Source organism: Seriola dumerili, unplaced genomic scaffold, assembly GCF_002260705.1.
Source record: "Seriola dumerili isolate Sdu_G_001 unplaced genomic scaffold, Sdu_1.0 BDQW01000291.1, whole genome shotgun sequence".
NCBI lineage: Eukaryota > Metazoa > Chordata > Actinopteri > Carangiformes > Carangidae > Seriola > Seriola dumerili.
The window spans coordinates 4590976-4614669 of record NW_019174546.1 but is presented as its reverse complement, the minus strand read 5'-3'; the positions used below and the strand labels follow the sequence as shown (position 1 = coordinate 4614669).

General features: G+C 39.1%; 1 protein-coding gene across 1 annotated transcript in view; it reads left to right on the top strand.

The window, feature by feature from the left end:
- b4galt2 (beta-1,4-galactosyltransferase 2) overlaps window positions 1-23694 on the top strand; it is a 142820-nt gene that overhangs the window by 33324 nt on the left and 85802 nt on the right. The gene's annotated exons all lie outside the window — the stretch shown is intronic.

Genomic DNA, 23694 nt, shown 5'->3' with positions numbered 1-23694 from the left:
GACAATACATGATAATGATACCTATATTATCACATCAGGAATGTGCCATTGCTGGATGTGTGTGTGTATGTTTTGTTTTTTTATGTTGTCAGTTGTAGCAGTGATTGCTTTTGCTTTAGCACTGTGTCAAAACACAGCAGACTGTTCATTTATTTCAGCTGACACCACCCAACAAGATGATTAAAGAGATGAGAAAAAAAATAATATGTGTGTCACACAAATTTGTGTTTGTTCTTTTTAAGAATCTTGTCTGGCTTCTAAAACACCTTCAAATGAAGAAATCCAAGAAGGAAAAACGACTCTGTTCATGTTCATGCTAAGGCCATGAACTTTGATGATGGGTCATAAGTAGTCATGTCTTCAATTAACCTTTCTGACAAAAATGTCAGAAGCTAGAACCATCAGGTTTTTGGGTTTAAGCCTGAGAATTGACTTAAATGATTCGTAATTTATCCAAATATTTACTAATTAATTTTTTCGTTGCAGCTCTACTCGAGTTTTAAGGGATCACAAACCAAAAACATAAGAGTCACTGTCACTTGTTGTGTTGCATTTTCTACTGCTACTACCTCACAATCATCCAGACAAAGGAGACAGTATTGTGTTGTAATGTCCTATCTCACAGTATTGCATGTATGAGCTGGTTTGCATTGCTTTGGCGTTTAATAAGCCTTAAGCTCATGGATGTATTAACTGGACTTAAGTCTTGAATACTTTCTGATAAAGCATTAGTTATTATAATTATTGTGTCCGGAAGATGTTTTATGATGGAATTATCAGTTCTTCTTTTCTTTTCTTTTCTTTTCTTTTTTTTTTTTGCAGTCACACGCTCTTTCAACATGGCTCAGATATTTCATTTAGTTTAGTTTCTTTCATTTATTTATTAGGGACAATGCAATTTAACATAGTTCTATAACAAAGCATGAAACTGATGTGTTGTAGAGAGTTTATAGCTATTGCTAATTTTCAACTCTTGTCCATGTTGGGCTTTTACATGCACATGTGCATTAAAACAGTCAGTTTTCATTATCATAACTTATACTTTATACTTCAGTTGTTGTTTTTCCACACAGCATTGGTCATAACATGTGAACAAAGGGGCCCTTCAGCGTAGTCATTTCAGTTTGGTAATTTCTTGCCCTTGAAATTCACTTTGCATATCTGTGTGGTGCACAGGTGGAAGGAGAAAAATGTAAATAAAATGTAAATAAACTGTTTTAACTAATCACTCCCAGGCCAGCACAGGCATTTAAGATGACATAAAAAAAATTAACGTTTATTGTGTTTAAAGAAGGATCATCAGAAAATCAGTCTTGCATATAAATGAGTATGAGTTATTCTTGGTGTCCACAGCTGCTTTACACTGTATGAACAGCCTTCAGTTCATTAAATCTCTGCAGCATCTGAAGGCAGCCAGATACAAATGCTTATAAATCCTACACCCTCTGATTCGAGAAGTGCTGTGACAGAGCACTTATGGAAATCATGTGCAAAAGACACCAGGCTGCTTCAGAGTAAGCCCGAACAATACTACACACCTCACGGTCTGTTATGACGCGGCATTCTGCTGTTTAAGTGGGAGATGTCGGATTACAGCCGCTCATCAATCCTGCGTGTCATTGCCTCATTTCCAACTTTCTTTTTAGCAAAACCAGCATTTTTATTTTTTGAAATGCATATCGGTGCAACTGCCGTTGTGTCACATTTTACAGTGTGATGTGACAATGTATGATGTGGGATACACTAGAAATAGCGTGGGACTGATGTGGCCATATAAAGGGCTGATCTGAGGTGCCGCGTGATGTTCAGATTGCGCTGCTCTACACCATCGAGACAACAGTGTAATTTCCTTGAGAAGCCTCTATCCATTTGATGGGCTGTTATCATGCTTCAGTGTGATTGGCACAGCTGTTTCAGAGCAGTGAGACCACTGATGGGGCTGGCTAAGAGTGAATTTGTTCATGACCCCATCCCATTTATATTCTACCTTCGCCAGCTTTTGCACTCGTGGCCGTGCTTGTGTGGTTAAAAGGGGACTTTCGACGCCGCAGGGCATCATTGCCCTGACACATTTTTGAACAGAATGATTAAAACTGTCGATACAATTTGCGACTTTGGTGCAATTGGTCAGCTCAGAAGCGTAGCCGTTGCATATAGTGCTAAGTGCTAAGTCATGACCAAAACCACCCTGAGTAGGGGTAGAGGAAAGATCGATTTACATAATGGCACATGAGATTTTTAGGGTAAGAAATAAGAAACAAACCTATTCTGCTGCACAAAATGATGTGTATTTTTCAGACTTTTCTCAGTTATTCGCGAGCCTTACAAGCTTTCAATTATTCACATGAAATTATGAAATCCTTCTTTGAACTGCTCACAACTCAGACATGAACCCTGGGGCCACTAGTGCTGTTTTGTAAAAGGATTTTCAGAAATAAAACCACAAACACAGTTGGTGGTTTGGAAACAAAGTTGATATAATAAGACCATAGATCAGTTAATGTATCAAGTTATTCAGGTTTTCATTAATTGTTGTTGACACTTTTTGTTGCTGTGTTCATTTTCTTCTCAGTTTGTCTCTCTTTCTCTGTGCCAGTCCGTCCATCCATCCATCCATCCATCATCTGTAATGCAGCCAGCGTTTGCCACATAGCTTATCAAGTCTCGCAGAGCTCGAGCTATATGCTAATGTGGTGCTTGTGCTGACATAAACAGTCTGTGTTCCTTGTTTGCATGGCTTAGCAGACAAAGAGTGATGCCCCTCTACCAACCCCTGCACATGTCTGGCATCTGTTTTCCTCAGACCTCCAGCTCTGGTTTTGTAGTTTGTTTTCACATCTGTGGTTACATTTCCACCCCATATGCAGATGTTTCACCGCTGATTGTTTCTGAAGTGATGAAATCCTCTCTGGTGCTTTTGTTGTGCCTCTCTAGCAGCTGCACAAATTTCATATCTGCATCTAAAGCTATCGACTTGTCCTGCAACAGTCTCTTTTTCAATTGTATTCTTATGTATTCTGCTTTTTCCGACAGTGACCCCCGTTTAAGATGAAGCCACGCTGTCAAAAATGCTTCATGACAAACCAGAGATACTGTTTAAAAAGAAGAAAATCTGTCACTACAAAAATTTTTGCAGCGTGATGTATTCCAGCAGCAGTGGTATGTGGCAGGCTGGCATTTGAATATCGGCCCCAAAACACCTGCATCAGCAAATGTCTGGCAATACATCACATTCAGGTTTTCCTTTTTACTCATATTGCTTTCATGCAGCTGCCTGATATAGTTCATACAACAATGGAAGCTCATTTTTTTTCTTTCACACCTCAGTTGACCAGTCCTCTGAGACACCGTGATGAGCAAGACAAAAAGATAGAATCCTTTCATATAAAACTTGTGTTTTTAGTTTTCATTTCCTTAATGACTCTCCCTGAAATCCGGCCTGAGTTTATTCTGAAAGTTTCACATGAAACTCTGCATGTATTCTATCTTAGGCGTAGCCAGTCTGTCTGTCTTTTCAGCAGCAGCAGATACCGCATTATATAGCCTCGAAATGTTGTATGCATTTACTGAGAAAAGTATTAGACAGAAGAAAGCAAAAGAAACAATATTAATAATTCATCAAAATCATGAGAGGGGAAAAGAAGAAACAAGAGGGGGAAAGTCCCAGAAAAGCAAACCCTCATGCTGTGTATCAGAATGCAGTTTTTGTGCAAACAACAGAGGCCTGAGAGCTGAAGGCTTTTGTAGTTGATGAGAGGAGCAACTGTAGCTCTCAGCGCAGGGGGCAGAGAGATCGGTTTGCAAAGAGATGGGCTGGTAGTGGAATCACTCTCCTCTCCTCTCCTCTCCTCTCCTCTCCTCCCCGATCTTCCTTCTCTCTCACCATAGTAGCAGATGATAAATGTTTTAGACATATGTTCACAATGATTTTCTTGCTTGGTACAATTTCGGTTATTTTTTAATACATCCCTAAAAGCCACGTGAGGCTAAATTCTGTATGCAGAAATGTGTCATATTTATCAGCCTGAATCACAAAGTCAGTAGAAGCAGAAGAGCCAGTTAAGACACTGATGATCTAGTCAGTTGTAGACATGAATATCTATATATAACAAAAGGGATTAAATTCAAACTTCAGCTTTAAGTTTGATTTGAATTCCTTTTTTTGCCCTTTTATCAATATTCTATATTAACATTGGGTCAAACGACTACATGTAATGTGACAGTTGCTCGTAGTGACTAGACCGACTTTGCAGTTGTTGTCAGCTCTGCAGAGCATTTTAGCTCCTTACAGCTCATTGTTTTACAGCAGACAGACAAAGTCAGCGACTAGCTGTTGAGCATAGTGGAGCATTTAGCAGCTAAAGAGCTGGATATTATTCTCAGGAGTGGTGGAGTAAAACGGAGCTAAAAGGCTATTAAATATTGGACTAATGCTAAAAGTGCTTCATATCTGTGAGATATGTAAACAGACAACTGTGAAAGGTGATAGTATAGTGAATCTGTTTGAGTTTTTGGCCCCCAAGTGGCCAAACACTCTACACTACAATTTCTTTGCAGTCACTATTTTTTTTTTTTTGTAAGAAATGTAATGCTCCTCGGATTTTATTTCTTTTTTTACAACAGAGCAAAAACTGTTTATACTGAACGTATCTGCAAACTGTTCCCTGCCATCAAAAAATGTTCCTATTGAACAAGTAGCAGTGTATTTCAGTTGTAATCCCCTACTGTTACTTATTCCGGGCAAATGGGGCATGATAAATGCTGTAATAGTTGTGTTTTGGCATCATTGTCTTGGTTGTTAAATTTTTGATATCAACACTGACTTGAAGCGAGACATGGAACTGAGACTTTGTCAATATTCAACCCAAACTGTGATGTTTTCCGAACCTTAAGCAAGTTTTTCAAAAGCCTAAACCCTGTGGGATGCTGGACCCAAAAGTCTTGCCCAACCTCCTCCCCACGACTTCTGTGCAGTGGAAGAACAAGACACTGATTGGAACAAGCGCTGCCAGAGAGTATAATCCAGGCAATTAAATTTCCTCCAAAATGTTTGTGGCAAAGCAAATTACTAATATAGAAACAGATTTTGTAGGTGTCAGGGTTGATCAGTGCATGAGGTGCTATTACATTTGTGTTATTTTAATGCAAGAATTTGTCTTTTCCATCGATCCTGTGTCCACCTGTGCATTATCTAACCACCATATATTCCAACACAGCATGTGTGCATGCATAAAATACAAGAAGACTGGGTACAACATGTGCTTTATTCACATGCTGACCATGTTTGACAGGTTCATTGGATGAGTGACATCTTACCATCATGGCAGCTGCACCAGAACGCACTCAGGTTTCCACAAGAGACACAGAGAGAGAGAGAGAGAGAGAGAGAGAGAGAGAGAGAGAGAGAGAGAGAGAGAGAGAGAGGATAAGGTTAGAGGTAGCAGAGGGAAAGGAGAAAGACCAGATTACTATGAGAGATGCTGATGGTGAGGGCATCTCATCCTCTCCTCTCTGTTTCTCTCTCTCCCTTTATCTCTGCATGGCTGGAGATGAAAGAGCATGTTGAACAGGGAGGAGAGGACAGCTGCTGATGAAGAGGAAACAAAAGAAGCCTTCTGTCCTTCCTCTGTCCTTCCTCTCTCCTCCTCCTCCTCCATGCACTCTCTGTCTCCCTCTATCACTGTTTCCCTTGTCCTCTTTCTTACCTGTCCATTCATTTTTCTCCTTCTCTCTCTGCCCCTCTGCACTTTACTTTCTCCCTCTCATTCACTCGATGTCTTCCCCTCAGTTCATTATTCTCCCTTCCCACTTTCTGCAATTCTCTGTTTCTCCTCCTTCCACCTCTTTCTCCTCCTCCCCGCAGCCATCTCCTTATCTCTCTCTTCTTTCAGGTCTGTCGGAGCACACTGTTGAAATCGGATCTGTCACTGTGTCTTTGGAGACAGATAGAGTTGGGTTGCCAGGGGTTTCAACCCAGCAGAGAAGCAAAACTGCGGTTACATCAGTTAAAACGGCTCCAATTTGAGCCACAGCCAAAGTCTGAACATCGTGTGTGTGTGTGTGTGTGTGTCTGTGTGTGTGTGTGTGTGTGTGTTGTGAATGTGCTTTTGAGAGACTTTCTGCCTGACTGTGGATGGGTTTACATCCAGCTTTTATATATTTTTTTAGATCTTGTACAAAGTACAGTTTTGTCCTGATGATAGTGTGAGATGAAAAGTTAAAGGTCCCATATTGTATAAAGTGAGATTTCCAGGTCTTTTTTGATAGAGCAGGTCTAGGTTCTATATTAATACTGTAAAGGTATCAAAGTGCTCAGTCTACAGAGAAATGCAGACAACCTCTATTCAGAAACTGTACCTTAAAATGGGTCAGCTGTTGGGACTTCTGTAACTTTGTTATGTCACAACAAGGCAGACACTGCTCTCCATGGCCCAAGCCCCGCCCAACCAGATTCACCATCAAGCCTTGCTGGATTTGGTTGCTTTGGAGTGTTTACCTGAAATCTGCTGTATTTTCATTCGATCACTCAGGAAACAGCCAGCCAATCAGGAGAGAGGCTCAGCGCCTCTCCTGTGATTGGCTCACTGACCTGTTGTTGCTAAAGCTCCAGAGAGACGCCTGTAGAGAAGATGAAAAACTACATTGAGATGGTTTTCCGTACCTAAAACCAAAAATGTATCTTCATATGTATATCAAAATTTGAACTAAACACAGGAAAAGTGTAAAACGTGGGACATTTAAGGGATCACCAAAGTGATTTCAATTCATCCCATGGGTAACGTAACAATGTGCACCAAATATAATGGTGATCCATCCAATAACTAAAGACATTTCACTTAAATACACAGATGCCGATCTGATGTTGGCGCTAAAGGAAAAGTCAGGGAATCACCAAAGTCAGCAGGATTCATCCTCTGAGCGCCATTAATGTCTGGTCAAAATTACATGGCAATCCATCCAACAGCTGTTCAGACATTTCAATCTGGAGCAAAGTCGTTGACCGACTAACATCCCTATAGAACATGGCCGAAAACATAGTGTTTCCATTCATTCAAAGCAGTCTGCAGTATAATAAAGCTTTGGAAACTTTGCATCTATAATCATCGCAAGATTCTAACAATCAAAAATAGCCCATTAGTTTTCATTTAGAAGGACTCGGATGGGTGTTATAGGGTTAATCCTGAGATACAATTATGGCATGAAATGTGGCCGACATTAGCTGACACAGTCCAACAGTTTGCCGACTAATAATCAGTCACTCAGTATCATTATGGTTAAATAATAATTAGCTCTCAAAAGACTTTTTATTTTCCATTAATTGAGGAAGACAATTCAGTCACTTCAGAGCTGTGAATAATTTGGTGAAATTAATGAAATTTGTCTTTGACATTTTAATTATTGTGATAATTCAAATGTTGGTGAACAATTAAGATTGACTCTTTGTGAAAATATAACCCGCCCCCCTTACTTAAGTCTACATTTGCATTTAATTCTTCTTTGTACATTCATTATCTTTTTATTGTACTATTTTTCCCTCACATTGCTTAAGAGGCAGTGGAGAAGGTAGACCTGTTAGATCGCCTTGCCAATGTTTTCATTACTGTATTTTTCTTCTTGAAACAGTGATTGTTGTTGTTTGGGGCACAGCAGACAAGAATGAGAGGTGAAAAGAGCTGATTTGTTATGAAGGCAATGATTTATTGTTATTGAGCGGTTTGTTGTGTTTTTGTGTGTGTGTGTGTGTATGTGTGTGTGTGTGTGTCTGTAATTGAATTGGCTAAGTTGTGTGTGTTTTGTCAAAACTGAAAGGAATCACAACTCACTGTCTGTTTTCATTCCTACAGATGAATATCATTGTCAGCTGTGGACACGTACACACACATACAGACACAAATCATGGTCGGTGTGTGTGTGTGTGTGTGTGTGTGTGTGTCTGTGTGTGTGTGTGTGGGCTTGTATTACTCATGCTGTGAGGACATAAATCTGTTTACACAGTCACACTGGGACTCAACTTCAATTTGGGGACAAGAAGCAAGTCTCCCTAATGTAAATCATTAAGTTTTAGGGTGAAAACTTGGTTAGGGTTGGGATGAGGTTAGGTTTGGGTAAGTCTGTGGGAAATGAATATAACTCAGTGACATTGCGTGCGTGTGTGTTAGTGGTATTTAGTGTTGTGTACTTCTAGCCTATTGTGCTGCAGTCACCATAGTCTGTATTCTCTGTATTGGCTATTGTAGGCAAGTTAGAGTCATATTTCATTGTTCATTTGCAGAACACAGAGGCAGCTGCTAAAGCAATGAATAGTGTGATTTCCAGGCCAGAAAAAGTTTTGGAAGAGCAAAGGTTTTTTAAGAAATGTATTCATTTTAATTCCTTTTTTTTTTTTTTTTTCCTTTTGCTTTATTTACATTTCAACCACGCAGCAGAAGACTTTACAGTAACATTTGAATATGAATGTAGCACTGCAACAAACAAAGACTCCAAATGTGCTGTCAGGTGGAGTGCAAACGGCTTTTAACAGCAGCTGCTGAGTGCTGATTTAAGCTGCTGCTCAAAGCATAAATCATTAACGTAGGCAGGTACGCTGCAGCTGAGGTTACTGAATAAGAGAAATGTACCTTTTATATATTTTATTTCTGGTCTGCAGAATATGTTTTGTCTTAGAAGTTAGGTCTATGGAATGGAAATGGAGAGAGAAGAGCGGGAGAGACCCCAGGTGTGGGGAAAGTCCGTACCAGGCTGTCAGGGCTCCTGGCTGGGTAAACACCACCAGCTGGAGAGATTGAAAGCATTACATTCTCTCGTTCGGTCTGTCTCTAGCCCCTTTTGCACAGCCTGTTCAAGGCGGGAATGATGCGCTTTTGTTCTGCCTCACCATTCTGTATCTGTGGGGTGGGGGGGCATTGTTGTTCCGTCAATAAGCTGGTAGCAGTGGGAGTCAGAGAGCTGGATCGATGTCTGTAGAAAAGGTAGAGAAGATAGAGCTGGCATGGCAGGAGAGATGCCAATGCTGGCATGCTATCTAAAATCACAATCAAAGATGGCATAAGAAAGGGTCTTCTTATTAATGCCAATACAGCGGCATCTCTGTTGAAAAGAGCCCACTGTCTCTCTAACAGTTTGCCTTTTCCTTCATACCTGAGGGTGATTTCAGCCACTCTGTTGCTGAAACATTCCCTGTTGTGAGTAGTTTGGGCCATGTAGTTTCCTAAATGACTCAGTTAAACTCATAAGCCTCTCTGATTCATTGTAATGAAGGGCACTTAGTACTTATTATATTCATATTTTCTTTTTATCCAGTCCATGCCCTTATTACTTGTGTGTGTTGTTTATTGTGGCCTCAAAAATCTGCCATGTTGCTCATATTCCTGCACAATATTGCAAAAGTATCTCACCACCACACTGGTGGAAAAAGTTCTGCAGAGGCAAGTGGTAAGTTGGATAAATTGCTGGTGGGCCTTTAGCCAAATAATACACATTGTTTGAAGACATTTTAGCCTTTTGTGGGTTAAAGGAATAAAACCAGAACTCGGAGAGAGGAGGAAATGGCATTAGTTTCTTACTTCACAGGGGTTGTTTTGTTGCTACTGCCAAAAACTAGTCACTGTTCCGCACCTTTGAATGAGCTTTTCTATAACCATGGAGTATGTAATGCTGTGGTTGAGAAAATGCTGTCACCATGATAACGTACATTAATCGTTTACCCTGGCAGCCTGAGCATTTAGAAGAGCACATGGACATAAACATACACAAATTCGAAAGGCTCCAAATAAGAAATGCAGCATGACAGTTCCAGACTCCTTGAGACATCATACTATAAATATGATTATTTTTAAACTTGGGGTGACTCGGTGTGACAACACGCTGGCACAGTTTGTACCAAAACACTGACAACTGACAGCAAATATCACTTTTTGCAATTTTTTTTAAAAACTGGTACGATAGACCCCCCACTGCTACTTCAGTGATTTTAAACTTCTATTTCTACTGCAAATCATGTTATGATAATAATAATAATAATAATAATAATAATAATAATAATAATAATAATAATAATAATAATAATAATAATAATAATAATAATAATAATAATAATAATAATAATAATGATATTAATATTATTATTATTATAAGATATTATTATTATTATTAGTAGTATTATTATTATTATTACTATTAGTATTATTATTATTAGTATTATTATTATAATATATTTTTTTTATTTATTTATTTTTATCAGTGTAATAATAGTTACTTGAAACTAACACAGCACATTATTTTTTCAGAAAGTCTGTTTTCTGTTTTTGCTATTTTCTGTGAGGATCCATGACTCTGTGTGGCTCCTAATTATAGTGATGCACTGTGGAGTAAACAAGGGCCTGACTTATCAGGCTGCTTTTGATTCATTGTGCTGCTGTTGCTACAGTTGCTCCGAGTTTCAAGACAGGCATGAATGACTTCAGCTCTAGTTTTTCTTTGCTTGTTTCCCTAATTTAGTTCAGAAAAAAAAAAAACTAAATTAAAAAAAAGAAAAGAAAAAGAAAGCCATATGGTGCAGAGTTAAAACACAGTGTAGCTGTTTTGTTCTTGTAGCTGCAAGGCGCTCAAATTAAAACATATAGCCTGCTTTTTACCCTCACGGTCATTAAGTCATTTTACACCCAGTGTAATTACAGTAGACTGCAAAATCATTAAACAATGAGGCACAGTGCAAACACTTTTCGAGGTCACATTAAGCTATTTGCTGTAGTGAAGAAGAGTCAAGAGGACATTTTTTTTGTTTCAGTGATAATTTAATAGAGGATTACACTCAACACGAGGACTTAACTGCATTTTTAATGAGGATCCAATCAGTTTTCGAGACATTAACAGTGTCATTTCTTCCACAACTCATGTTCTTTCAAAGTGCAGTACATCTCTGTCTCTCTGTCTCCCTGTGTGTGCTCAGACCATGCCTTTTTTATCCATCCGCCATGTTTGCTGTAATTTGCTGTTTTTGTATCACTCACCCTGCTCTATCCTGTCTCAGCCTGTCCACAAAGCTGTTGTAGCTGTTAATAAGATCAAAATGAGAGACCACAAAAGTCTAGTTCTTGCTTGCCTCCACTGACACCCTGTGAGTTCTGTCATTTTTTGTTTCCTGTCCACAAATCCCCAAATGCACTCCTCACATTTCTGAGACCAGGAGAAGATCCAGGCTTTCTCAGTGGCTGCTGAAATTACTGAAACCCCTTCCTCACTTGAATTCAATCCTCTCACTCTATCCACACTTTCAAATTAATTAGTTTTTGTGTTATTTTTCCCACCGTGTGTTTGCCTGCCATCCTCTTTGCATGCTGGAATGACTGCTTTGAATTAAATTTCTGAACAAGCTGTCCTTCAAGAAGTCAGGTTCACCGGGGTGTGTGTCTGGCGTCCATGTGTGTGTTTGGCATTTGCGTCCACTCACAGTTGGACGCATGTGGATGGCCTTTAATGGTGACGAACAGTAGAAAGAAATTCCAGGGAGAAAAGAAGGAAAGCAGATTAAAGCAGGGGAAGATCAAGACAGACGTGAGCAGAGGGACACTGATACTCTCAGATGGATTTATGTGTGTCTGTGTGTAGGTGTCTGTGTGTGTGCTGACACAGGCAAATACACACATGCATGCAAGACGCTTCAAAGTACAGCCTCAGAAATGTCAAATGTCAGATTCCGTTCAGCTAGGAACATGTGCGCGACATGAACTGCTCTCTGAAAGAGTATTTTTCTCTCTCCATTTGAAGCACTGATAAAAAAAAATATCCTTATAGGTCAGGCAAAGGCAAGACACTCGCTGGTAAATTTGTGTTTCTAATATATACAGTTCATCCAGTCGTCCACATTGACATTCAGGTAACCACCTGTAAGTCTTGTTGATTTTGAGCTCTGACTCTGAGGTTTTAGAGAATTAAATCACTGTTTGTGCACCTGAAAAGGAGCTTGTGTGTCTCCTGAGAATATGTTTTGAAATACGAGTGCACTAATTTTTCCGCAGCCATTCTCCTACAAATGTGCAGTAAATATGAGTTGGAGATGTGGTGGATGTTTGTGATTTTCGTGCATTCATATTGTTGTTGTGGTGGCAAATGTCAGCTGTCGCTGTTAGCTAGCACTGTACGCTCTGACTTTTTGTGCTGAGTTTGGCTGAGTTTTGTTGTGACAGATGTTAACTGATCATAAAACTCTCACTGTTTTTTTTTCTCCAGTTTTTCGTTTTCCTGTTTTCACTCGATGTTCATGTCTTAACCTTTGCTCTTGCCACCAAGAGAAAATCTGTGTATGTTCACGTTCATCTGCTTCTTTCAATTTACTTTGTATGCTGCTGACTTCACAATTTACTTTGTGCTGAGTCTGAACATTTCAGCTTAATGGCAGTCTTTAGATGGACAAAGATAACAGTTAACATCAGTGACGGTTCATTTACACTCAGTGTTAGCTTTTATGATGTAACTAACGTAACTGACATTATATTGTTTTAGCTTAGCATTCACCTAATTGATCAAAGGGAGCAGTAAATATTACTGATATTTTTTTTGCCTTGATGAATTATAACAGCTACTTTACTAAGGTCATATCATTTTAGTTGATGTTAGCCTTTATGTACAAGGTTAGAAACTAACATTCGGCTCTTTGACCAACAAATTAGAAACTAACATAACTGACATGATATTTTTTTAATTTAGCATTAGCCTTAATAAGCAGTAAAATTGACAGCTAAATGATGCTGATTTCACCGTAATGTCAGCGTTCGAGGTTTTAATAAATATAGTCTAGAATACTGGCCTGTCCAGAAACACAGTAACTATAATGTCCTTTGAGGACCAGTTTTGGGAATGTGAATCTATATTTAGCAACGTCTTTAGTGAGAGCCCCATACCATGTTTGTTTATTTTGTTTGATGGGCTCATTGACCCTAATTTGTAGTCATGCAAAGTGCAGCTGGCGTCCTCTTGATTGGTGACATTTTCCTGGGTCAGACCCCATAGTCAGTCCATATATGATGCTCTTTGTGTGGCACCTCAATGAGTTTAGGCGTGATGAATGTCTGAGGACCAAAACTTTGTTAATAACGTGAGCAAAATTATTGACAGTGTGTATTATTGCCTTTATGGTAAACTAAGCAGGTACTGTAACGGTGGCAGCTTATTAATGTCAGTCTTATCTTGATGTTAGCACTTGTGAACAACAAAGCAACTCACATGATTGACATTTCATTTTATCTTAAAGTTTGCCTTTATAGTAGACAAAGTTAAGCAGTTAATGTAACTGATGAATCATTTGATCTTTAGCCTTTATGATGGACAGGACAGTGCTTCTTTCTCTCTCTGTCTGTATATCTGACCGACTTTACACAAAGCAGGAAAAATGTCAAGACTTTCACTCAGCACTGGACCGATGACGAATTTGTTTTGCAGCGTTATTCTTGGCTGTGTGTCCTGGTAGAATGAAAACTTGAGTCTACATTGTAATCCTCTGGCAGCGTGAAACCAGCTCTCTGCACCATTTCACGTCTGACCACAACCAGCCTCAGCGTGCTCTGACAGCATCATGACCTTGGAGTCTTCATGCGCTTGGCTACGGCTATTTCAGGATACTAACTCTTCCGAGAACAGTGTGTGTGTGTGTGTGTGTGTGTGTGTGTGTGTGTGTGTTAGCATATGTGCCAACTACCACATCAGTATGCCAGCTGGACAGTGGCAGTGAGACCTGTAGCTGTACTGCCAAACACGCTTACACACACACAGACACGCGCGCACATTCACACACACACTTATATGCACACACAAATACAAGCTGGCGTGCTACTGTTGTTTCATCTGCCACTCATGCAGATTTGATATCATGTAATAGGGAGAACAGTCCAAATCATGCCAAATACATCATCTAGGGAAATACACACAAAAACACACGAGTTTGTATGGTTGGTAGAGCCAGTGCACAACTCAGTTTTACTGTGGCTGCTGTCCCTAGATTACTTGGAATAGGTTAATTCCAGATTAATAGGATGATGATAATCAAGGATTACGATCACATAATTGTCTGTTTTTTTAAGAGGAAACTGAATAACGATCCATGTGATTAAAAACAACAGGATTTTTTTTTTTTAAATGATCACAGCTGGGGCTGCAACTAAAGATTATTTTCATTATTGATTAATCAAATGTCCAACAGTCCAAAATCCAAAGATATTTAGTTTTTGCTGTCATGTGTAATAATGAAAGACACAAAACTCTCACATTTCAGAAGCTAAAAATAGCAACTTTTTAACCGTTTAAAAAAATAAAAAATTACGCTGATTATTCGATTATCAAAATAGTTGCTGATAAATTTTCTGTCGATCAACTCATTGATTAATCGACTAATCATTCCAGCTCTAATCAAAGCCCAGCTTTGGAGAGCTAAAGCTATTCTTAAATCTAAGTAAAAGTGTCTGACTCTGGTGCCAGTAGAAGCAAAAGCCGTCGTTTCTGACACAACGTCACCTACTTCCAAGGTGCACAAAGAAGGGAAAAAGTCTAAAGAGGTCAAAACTCCAGCAACACCTGTAGTACATAAAACAACTTTATTATTAGACCAACGCATTTCTTGTCTCATCAGGGTCATCATAGAACATACCATAGACAACATTTAAATAGGGCAAGCATAAAGCAGAAAAAAAATCAAAAACAACCAATCATATGCATCCACATACATATCAGCCAATGGGGCTCCTACAAAGATGACCTGACTTTGGTGCCTCCCAGTGGGAGCATCCATCCCAGGAGATAGACTGGAATAGACAGAAACTAGACTGACAGCAACATGTAGACTGCACCAGATTTAACTGGCACTGTCTAATTTTTCAACAAACAAAAACTTAGTGTTATCACATAATAATTAGACTGAAATTCTAGTGGGTGCAACAAAGAGAAAGCCAAATGTTTTTAATCCCACTTGTGAGTAGCCCCTATATTTCCTTAGTTCATTACATTGTGGGACAATAGCGTCACTGTCACACTCAAAATTCTGAATACTGGTACCATTGAATATCTCTAATGTTGTCCTTTTTCTCAATGTAAATGTGCTATACTCTACTGCTTATGATTAGTGCTGGTCTTTTTAAAGGTGCACCGAATCCAGTTTTCACAAAATGTGGCCTGAGAAGGTATTCAGATCTTCAATTAAATGTACAAAAGTCTTTGATATTTTCTCTGGCCTGGTGTAGGCAGTAATGTTTGTCAGGTCAGGCAAAGTTACACACTTACGAACTAAAAGTGGGATTATCTTGACAGCGGATATGTGAGTAGGAGGCTGCTCAGTCCTTATTTGTGGAGTTTCAGTCGGCACCTGTAGCAAACACTGCCAGCTACAGTAGCTTGGAAGCTCATCATCGTATAATGGGCGAGTGAAAATTGTAGCAAAAGGTTAATAAACTTAAATGAATTAATAATTTCTCATTGATTAATCCACCCATCCAGTTTCTGCTGCTGAGTCTAGGTCGCTGTTTTTTTAATGAATTATATCATTAGAAATTATTACTATATACTGCTGAAGTAGAGAAAAGGTCTGATTAAATAATAAATCATTCCAGGCCTTATTGTACCTACTGGTTTCCATCACACTTTCATACTTTGGCAGGTATAACCATGAAACGGGTATTAAATTGTATTCAATGTGGAGGTAAAGAGTCTTAAAATGAAACCTGACCCAGAACTAATAAGTAGTTTGATGATACAGTAAATTAATGTGAATGTAATTGATGCAAATGCACTCTTTATCATATGTTCTGCACTGGTTCATGTGCTATCTGTAGCATCAACATAAATTCTGTGGATATTTACATGGATGGCAGCCTGTAATACAAAGAAAATAAGAAACCTGACAATTACAAACAGTAACAGTTCTGCAGTGAAGTGAAACAGCACTTTCATTTCACTGGTGTTATGTTGCCATGGAATTTGGCTCACAGCCTCACACTATCTGTCACCCCCTTCACTTTGTGTTTTCATTGTTTTCTACCTCTGTTTCTTCAGCTGTGTCGTTCTCTCTTTTTCTGTATTTATTCTCCCACTGCTGTCTGTATCTCAAATCTATAACTCACTCTCCTTCCTTTCTTTCATGCTCTTTCCTTCATTCTTTTCTGATGTGGTCCACCTCTCTTTCTGTGTTCACACACCCTGTTTTTTATGCCAGGATACATTGTTCTGTTACATGCATTCTCCATCTGTCTCCATGCCCCCTACTTGCAACCTCTTCTGTCCCATTACAAAAACACATCAGTGAACATACTGTGCACATGGATTGGAGCCATTAAGTGCTTTTTGTCTTGCTTGTTTGGTTAATGATCCGCAACACTGGTATTGAATAGAGCATTGAGTAGTACTTCAATAAATGTTGATAAAAGTACTGTTACTTGATGCGAGACATAGCGCTATCAAAGACCTTTTTCTAAAATGTCTGAAGCTTTTCACACTGTAATTACTTTCACCAGCCTGCTTAAAATTCACACTCGCTAATGAAATTACTTGTTAAGGCTTGTTTGTGTACGCACACAATGTTTGTCATACATTATGCCAGAAAATAGAAATATATTTCCTAATGATTAAAGATTGTTATTCCCTCTATGCGTGGCTGCTAACGTGTCTGAACATGGGAACAAAACAAATCCAAGGGAAATGCCTGTATCAGAGCTGTGGTCTTTGTTTCCTCGTTAAAATACATTTCTGTGGAAGTTTCATGAAAAACGAAACAAAGAGTACTTGTGAAATTACTTTATTTAATAATTTTATTTATATATTTACTGTAGTCATGTAGGGATTAAGGAACAGTGGGCTCCTGGGCACAGGTATAGAAAAGCCCCCCAACCCCTCCAACATAGGAGCAAGACATCCAGACTGAAAGAGAGAGAAAAGGGCGGCGGCCATTTTTCTTTTTTGTAGATGTTTTTTTTTGCCTCTTTGTGGTCATTTTCTATAGTTGTTTTGAGTTTCTTTGTAGTTGTTTTGTATCTCTTTGTATTTGTTTTGTGTCTCTTTGTATTTGTTTTGTGTCTCTTTGTAGTTGTTTTGTGTCTCTTTGTAGTTGTTTTGAGTTTCTTTGTAGCCATTTACATACATTTGTTGTCTTTTTGTTTTATTTGATTAACTTTCCAACAAGAAGTGTTAACTTTGAAGTCACCTTAAACACTTTCAAACTGCAGGGCTCAGACCCAGAGCATTTCTTGCAGAACGCTAAAGTTGTGAACAAGTCAGCTGATCAGTATCAGTCTAGTCTTCGCCAGTCCCGTTCAACCAAATCATAGGGGTGGTATCAATAATCTCACAAACTCCGACTCTGTCATGGCACTGCAGCTGCTTGTTGTGCTTTTATCCTTACTGTTCAATGCCGTTGTCACTGGCTGTGTTGTTAAGAGGGATGCAAAGAAGTAGTTGCCCACCAGTTCTGAAAGTCTTTAATTTTCTTGTAGTGACATCCTTAGTGTTTCTCAACATAGAGTCACCTCAGTATGTAACAGTATTTATTATTCATGACGTGTCCATCAATTTTAGAAAAAGTATTTCTACTTAATTTCTGAGACAGCAGGGTTTCTTTGTCAGTTTGCTATGGCGAATGGCTGTAAAGACTATACAGTAAAAACATAAGCCTCAACCGCTGCTTGGCATTAGCGGCATGCAACAGAATTTTAAGATCTTTGATTGCATGTTTCCTACAGAAATGCACCTTGGGAGTCATAGTTGATTTCTCTCCTTACATCTGTAAGTACACAAGTTTGTATTTTTAACTTTTTATCAAAGAAGCAGATATTTTCAAATATAGTCGCTGTTGTTTTATGCTGATGATTCAACTAGGAGACTTTCATGCCCATCCCAGGGCCCCAGCCCTTCAAGAAGCATTTGATGTCTGTCCATTTCAGTGGAAGTACAATTTTAACATGTTTTTGTCAAGGTTATCTTATATCCCTTTAAAATTCAATCACCGTGGGACTATTTTTGAATATTCTCTCTGTTGTGCTCTCAAGGAAACACTGGCATGTGGTGTTTGAAAGATGGCTACAGAACAGCAACCAAGAACAGACCCACATTATCCTTTTCGTAAAATTCATGTTTCCTTTTTGTTGTCTGGGTTTTATTTTCCAGCAACATATCATGCAACAACAAAGCTATCAGTTTGTGGATGTCGCCACGTTCTCTTCCTTATGTGCTTGCTGTAAATACACCACTGTTAACCCTTCATCTCTTCTTCTCTGGCACACACGCAGATGCATACTGGGTGTTGTGCATAAACACACACCCACACGAACAGATGACTGGATGTTTTGCATGTCGAGTAGATTCTTAGATAACAATAATCCTCTGATCCAGTGAATTCTCATGAACACACACACACACACACACACACACACACACACACACACACACACACACACACACACACACTTGCATGCAGATACAGAAACACACACAATAAGGGTTTCATGTTTGTACACAGTCTTTGCTGCTGATGATTTTTAGAGGATAGGTCCAAACTCAGGGCTGTTGAAAAGAGGTGGCAAGGGAAGAGGAGGAAGACAACATAAGGGAAAGATAAAATGAACGTTATTGTATAAGCAGTGTTTTCAAAATTTTTTCTCTATAAGTAGTGGCTTGAATTTCTCCTAATTTCTCGCACACACTTCCCTCCCTCTCTTCCTCTCCTTCCATCACATCTCTTCTTTTCCCCCCACTCCTCTCTGTCTTTTTCTACCTCCATCTCTTTTTCTCCCACTCTCCCCATCTCTGGAAGAATAGCAATTACAGCCCGCAGTTGGTAGAGACACTTGTAAATGATTGAGAGACAGAGAAAGAGAAGAGAAGGAGAGAGTAGACGGGCTAATAAGATTCAGAGAGCTGAAACTCTCTATTGTCACAGAGCCCGTGTCAGTGGGAGGCAGAGGGAGAGAAACAATCTCTCCCTCCCTCTTTCTCTGTCCTTTCACTCTCCATTCTTTACTTTTTTCTTTCCATTTATTCACTTTCTCTGACTCCCACTTCTCCCCTCCTCCTGAGGCCAAAGAACCAAACTCAATTATGAACTCAGAACTTCTCCCTGAAATCTGACCCTGCTGCTGCTTCACTTGTCACTTAAGTAACGCGAAGGCACAAAATGTCTCGGAACAGGACTGCTGATTAACAACCAGCCTGTTGTTGTGTAGTTTGCGTGGTCAGATGGCCTGACCAGTGACTCTGTAACAGCACAAGTCATGGTGTTATCTACATGGACCTAGACTTCAAAGGAAGTTGTTAAATTATGTCAAATAACCACAGATTTTTCTTCTTCTTTTTATTCAGATTTTTCCCTTGATCCTATGAAGGAAGTTTGTTTTGTTTTAGTTCATTTTGCATTCAGTTATATGACTGTACACTGTGTGGAGATGTGGTGGTGGTTATTTGATTGCAATCACCGAACAAAGACATCTTCTTAAATGTTATACCCTTTTTGTCATAATTGGCCAGATATAGACAAAGCAGTAAATATATTATTTCATACGATATCCTGGAAAATGAACATATACAGTATGTACAGTATACTTTGTTTGAATTTTAAACCCTATGCAGGTCAATTGTAGATTTAATGACTCAAACAATGTAATTGTGTTTAAGCTTATCAATATTAAATTGCAGTTACTCCAGTGCTTTAGCATCGCACTCCTCTACCATTATTGGACTGTTAAAAATCAGAATCGATGCAGCGGAACCAGAGATAACGTCTTTCTTATTCTGTGTCTTTTTATTTTTGTGATTACCCACAATGCAACTCAACTGCCTACTGGTTGGCTGGAGATTTGGGTTTATTATTTTGGTGGAAGCTAATGTAGCTTCCAGCTGCTAGCTGCTAGCCTCAAGCAGAGATTAGGAGCAGAGTACAGAGGTCTGGTGAGCTCACATCTTTCCAACTACACACCCCCCAGGCTGCTTTCATTTTCTAACTCGAAGTCTTCATCCCCAGCTGGCGCTGACTGAAGTGACATAATTTGCGGACATTTAATAGATTTCTCAGACATTTGTGCCACAGATTAATGGCATAAGGATAAAAAATAATAATAATAAAAAAAAAATCCATAATAAATGACGATTTTAATCATCAGTTTATGATCAAATAATGTAAACACACCTAATATTTGTTGGTTAACCATTTAAAAATGTGTTTTTTTTTTGTTTTTTTTACTTTTTAAACCTGGAGAAATCAAAATTTGTATGCCTTATTAGCTGAACCGTAAACAAAATAAACAAGTTACTAGTCACTAATTACAGCCTAACAAGACAGATTTTAGTAAGTGTTGTATTATTGTTTTTTCTATAATCAAACTATTTATTATTTTTGTTGTGGATCCATGTGGCACTCAGTCTGTTTTCACTAATCCAATATTTTGCACTCAATCCAAAATGGACACATGGAAAACTTGCTCCAACCTGGAGTGTACAAATAGATGCTCCACCAGTAAACGTGCACTTCACAGTTCTCACTCTCGATCTCACCTAAAAAAAAAAACATGTAATACTCCTTAAGTAATTGACACAACATGTGATCAGAGTTGGCAGACATATTGTCTTGATACACAGACCCCGTATGACCCTATTTATGTCTCCGGTGAATCAGGTGGATCCATTAAAACCTCGACCCACTGACGGAGGGAGAGGTCTGAATGTTGTCTGAAATATTTCTGTGATCGTACAGCTGTGATCTATGTGTTATGTGGTGAGAAGGGCAACAACATGAGACAGCAAGAGAGAGAGAAACAGAAGCAAAGAGCACACATAATCTATGAATGGATGCCACGTCACACGAAGCCCTCAGAACCAACAAAATATACCCGAGTGCTCCAATTTTTATCCTATTTCTGTTTCCTTGTTATCAAGTCTGACCCAGGCTGAATCACCGCCTCAAATAGGCCGACACGCTTTATGTGTGTGTGTGTGTGTGTGTGTGTGTGTGTGTGTGTGTGTGTGTGTGTGTGTGTGTGTGTGTGTGTGTGTGTGACTGTGTCTGTGTGTGTGTGACTGTGTGTGTGACTGTGTGTGTGTTTGTTTGGAGTGCTCACTGCCTCAGGTCTGCTCTTCTCAGTGTATTGTGTCTGTACATGTGCTGCTAACCTAGTAGCTCAGAGATTTGGTTCATTATTGTGGGGAGAAATTTGGTCTGTATACTGTGTGTGTGTGTGTGTGTGTGTGTGTGTGTGTGTGTGTGTGTGTGTGTGTGTGTGTGTGTGTGTGTGTGTGTGTGGATGCCTGTGTACAGTGTATATTTGCAGACAAAGCAGTTATGTATCCCCCAAAGTGCAGCCGGTGTCCCAGATAGAGCGATCAAGCAGCATGATTATAATGTATTGCTCTAATATCGCCACATAGATAAGCATGAGATATTATTATGTGTGTGTGTGTGTGTGTGTGTGTGTGTGTGTTTGTGATAATTCTGCTGCTATCAATCTACCACACATTACATCTCTCACTTATCATCTCTCTCTCTCCACCATCATTAGCTCAAAATCACATTCACATTTTCTGCTTTCAGGCACACACATGCACACACATTTGCTCACTCACTCACTCACTCACTCACTCACTCACTCACTCACTCACTCACTCACTCACTCACCTCTCTCTCTCTCTTTCTCTCTCTCTCTCTCTCTCTCTCTCTCTCTCTCTCTCTGTAGTCATCTGTGTCTACTCAACTGGACTGTTTGGAAGCTGACTGTAAACCTTTACATGTCTCCATCTTTTCTGATCTATACAAACAAATACAATGAAGAAAGTGTGTCGTGCTCCGATGAAAAACGAAACAATGACGGTGAAGAGCATCACTTCCTCCTAGAAAATAATCCAAATGAATAAAAATAAAAACTTAAACCTTAAATCAAGAATCTGATTTCTGACCCCTGAGAAGAAGGATGAGTTGTCTTCATTGTAAAGACTTAAGAAAGAGTTCAAATATTGTGGTGCTAACAATAGCATGATCATCAGTTTAATTCATACTTGGATCACACATTCAATTACTGCTGTATCGTTTTTTGGGATAAATTTTCCCCTGCAAACTAATTATTGTAACCTGAATACAGGCCTTTGTTTGCTACATTGCTACTAAGAGAATAGTAACATTATATTATAGTCAGGGGTCTTTATCTGCTGCAGAGACACAGTGCACTAAAAACACACAACGCTCTCTTTGCCTTGCACTGGATTTAAGACTTGCCCTAAATAAAGCATAATATAGGTCTCTGAAGTGGGTTATTTCTAAGAGACGGTGGGCAGAAATGTATATTTAATATGTGGCTTTAAAGGCCATGTCACTGCTCTATTTACCTGGTGCTCAAAGGTATCTGCACAAATGAATTACAGAATTTTAGTGTAAAAAAACAAACAAAAAACAACACAACTTATGATGTAAAAACTGCGTATTCTTGTGCTATTACTTGTATTTTCTGTTATCGTGTCTTTCATTTGTTGCCTGAGAGCTAACTAACTGCTCACTGAGACGAAATGAAAACACCATGTTCCACCGACTGTCTCATTAGTGCAAGAGAGGAGGAAGCAAAAAAACAAAACAAAAACAACGAGAGACATGAGAGCGGAGAGGACGGAGGATGACAGGCAGAAGTGGACAGGGGAGAGGGCTGTGGGGACTATTTGCATTCAGCTCTTGTGGTGTGATAAAGAGGTGTGTTATGAACATGTAACCTTGTTGCCATCGATCATGCTGCTTGCCTGCGCAGCGTGGATTGGAGGAGATCTCGCAACACAAAACTTGCGTCAATGCTAAGTGGATTATTAGCTCATATACCTGTGTGGGCCTCATCTCTCTGTCTGTCTTCCCCCCTCTGCCCTGCAGTGGAGTGAATACTGAGTATTCATACATATGTTCAACACCAGATACAGTATGTGCAGTACATTATGTGGAGTTTATATCAGTGGATGCTCTGAAAGCTCTGGTCAATAATCTAATGTCATAAAGGAGAAGGATTTTTTTCTTATTGTCCACAAATCCCATGAAAAACCAACAATGTGTCTTTCAGTAGTTTTTCCACTTCTGTACCCTGCCTGTTGGAATTCAAGGTGCCACAATATTAGTTTTTCTAAGATGTCAAACAGTGCATTTAGTATTGTCTTTTTGTCAGATGCTGCTACATTTACCTCCATTTTAAACAAGGTCAGAAGAAGCTTGGTGCAAACTGCTTTATTTCAAGTACACCAAAGATTTTAGTGCTAATAAATTTCTTGTGAAGATATTAATCTCTAAAAAAACAGGCCAGATATGCAGCATAATAGTTTAACAACACAGCCGGACACTGTAGTGTTTAGCAAACTTATTTAACAAACTTTATAATTGGGGATTATTTTTCGCCACAGATTGTTACACATTTGATGTAGGCTACTTGTGAGTATTTCCAGCTGCAGAATGGTGTATGTGAGATTTACCCAAAATAAATTACAGTGCCCATGTTCATTGTAATGAAGGAACTTTGCGACTTATTTATGCATTTTTTTTGACAATGGAGCTCTACGGCACAGAAGAATAAGCTGTGACAGGTCTTTTCATCAGTCACTGTTGTCCTTTAAAAATATATGTAGAATTTGTAGAATCAGTGTTTGCCTATAATTAGGATGGTACGATATGTTTGTTATGGCCACACAAAATGATTGATTACACACAATTACATG